Source organism: Cyprinodon variegatus, unplaced genomic scaffold (genome assembly GCF_000732505.1).
Source record: "Cyprinodon variegatus isolate N-32 unplaced genomic scaffold, C_variegatus-1.0 Scaffold1971, whole genome shotgun sequence".
NCBI classification, from domain to species: Eukaryota; Metazoa; Chordata; class Actinopteri; order Cyprinodontiformes; family Cyprinodontidae; genus Cyprinodon; species Cyprinodon variegatus.
Genome location: NW_015152424.1, coordinates 23,352 through 25,825, shown reverse-complemented (window position 1 = coordinate 25,825; position 2,474 = coordinate 23,352). Strand labels below are relative to the sequence as shown.

The following is a 2,474-nucleotide window of genomic DNA, read 5'->3' as shown; positions in this document are numbered from 1 at the left end:
CGAGGAGGAGGAGGAAGAAGGAGAGCACCGACAGGATGACGCCAACAACCATGAGGTGTGTGAACAACTTCATGAAACTTTGGAAACGTCTTATAAATAAAGAGGGTCTGCTGACTCCATATTAACACATTGCCAAGGTTTTCACATGAAAACTTAAAACATTCCAAAAAAGTAAAAAAAAAATCAACTGGACATTGTTTCCAAGTTTGAAGACGTTTCACTTCCCATCCAGGAAGCTTTTTCTTCTTCTGTTCCCCTCCACCCCTTTACAACGAACAGAAGACCTTGCCTATTTAGCCAGGATAACAATTCCCTCTAATGCCCCCCCTTTCAGAGACATAGACAGGTATGGGGCATTGCAGGCTAACAAAGAAGCCAAACGACCCCCCTTTCAGAGGCATAGACAGGTATGGGGCATTGCAGGCTAACAAAGAAGCCAAACGACCCCCATTCCAAACGGGGGGACCTGTTCGTCCATTTTAATTTGCATGTTTTCTAAACTAAAACCAGGCTTTGTTGGGCTGCTGGATAAAGCCTGGAACTCAACGCTATTTCTGACACTTTGAATTGAAAAAGCTTCCTGGATGGAAGAGAAATGTCTTCAAACTTGGAAATAAAATCCACTGGTTTGATTTTTTAACTTTTCTGGAATGACAATGACATGGATGACTTCACCAGCATAAAGCTTAAAACTGTTTTTAACCCAATACAAATGTTCCTGTCCTTTTTGACATTTCCAAAGCTTCAGTTTACCTGTGTTGTTATGTTTATAATGCCATTGGCAAAATGTTTTAATATTTAAATGATCCTCAAAACATATTACTAACATATTATCCGAGAACAGGAGCAGCTACCGCTTTTTTATACATTAAACAGCAGCTTTAATTTCTCAACCGTTCTGGAAAAAATAAAATCTAAATATAATGTTTGAAAAAATAATACTCTATTATAAAGTGTTGATTCTCTTGTTGTTGTTTTTTTCCCAGCAGAACAGTTGCCTTTCACCAGAAATAGATTCTGTTCATCCATGAGAGGTGAGTCTTTTTATTTTTAAAATTGGCCTAAAGGTCATTCATAAGAAAAAAATCCACAAAATTTCCAAATAAAGAATAAGAAAGTGGATTTTATAAAAATCCTGTCATATCAAAAGACGGATCTTCTGTTTTTGTGATCAGCTTGGACTCAGTTAGTGTTTATTTTGATCCATCTCAGGAGTCCAAACTACCCAGAAACCTAACATATCCCCACCAGATAAAGTGCCCTGTTGTTTTAAGCCTGGTACACAGCAAAAAATGTAAATCTAAATACCGGTAAGTCATTTTTTTTTTTTAAATAAGTGCATTTTTTTCTTGAATTGAGGAGGAAAGTGAGACACTTTGCCAATGGGAAAAGACAATTTACATTTAGAATAAGAAAAAACTATTGCTTAGTCTTATTTTAAGCAAATATTTTCTAATTATCGTATTATAAGTGTAAAAATACTCATTCCATTGGCAAACTATCTTATTTTCCTGCAAATTAAGGGTAAATATACTTGATTTAATAAATTTTTACTTAATTTCAGATCGTTTTTGCAGTGTAAGAAATCCAGGGTTGTTCAGACTGTAGCAATAAGCTTCTAAGCAAGCAAGTATGTCGCAAGCAAATAACAGGTCTTGTAAACAAATCTAAATTAAAAATAAGAAATTAAACCTGGAGAAACTTTTTAATCAAGAAAAGGTTTAGAGGTACCTTTTATGTTTTCTCCATTTTGTCTCCAAGATTTTTTTTTAGGTTCATTTTCACAGATTCTGTTATTTAAAGTTTTACTTTCAAATGTCTGTTTTTCAGATAGATTTTGGTTAATTTAAAGGTATAGAGGACGATCTTTTATTTCCGGATGGATAGTCTAAATAAGTGGTCCTCCTAATCATCAGTCATTCTAATGATATGTTTTACGTAAGGCCTTCCTATGTGCTCGTCCAGTTAGCTATCTTTTTCGGCACCAGTGTATGAGAAGAAAAAAAAGGCATCAGAAGAGGCAGATATATCTCAGAATGCTTTGCGCAGCACGCAAGCAGTGCCAAGCCCCATGGGACCTCATCACTGTGGCCTCTGGGGTCAGGCCCCTCAGGGACTGGGCACCTTTAGGGATTGGCCCCTCAGGTGTCGGGCTCCAGGTGCTCTTGTCTTCCCTTCTCTGTTGTTCCTTGTATCTTCCCTCCTTATGTCTCAGTGATTTGGGGTGCCTCTTTTTCTGTCCACTGCCTTTTAGGGCGAGTCTGGGGCCACCCACACCTGCTATTGAGCATATTTTCTTTCTGAAGAAGCTTTGTAGATCCTTTATAGATGTCCAGGCATAAAGACCATGGGAGTTGGTTTCAAGCCTCTTAACTTATCTTATAGGCGGGAAATTTGTTCAACCCATTTCTATTGATGCAAATAAGAAAGCACTTATGACCATAGACCATAAAAAGTCCCCTGGGCCTGATGGA

General features: G+C 37.5%; 1 long non-coding RNA gene across 2 annotated transcripts in view; it reads left to right on the top strand.

Annotated features, from left to right (window-relative positions):
- LOC107104947 overlaps positions 1-2,474 on the top strand; it is a 16,151-nt gene continuing 13,677 nt past the window's right edge. Inside the window, exons 1-2 of one of the 2 annotated variants that reach the window (XR_001482309.1) lie at positions 1-55; positions 990-1,034. This is a non-coding gene — a long non-coding RNA (uncharacterized LOC107104947). Of the gene's footprint in view, positions 56-986; positions 1,035-2,474 lie in introns of both variants that reach the window. The other variant, XR_001482308.1, reaches the window with a different exon arrangement.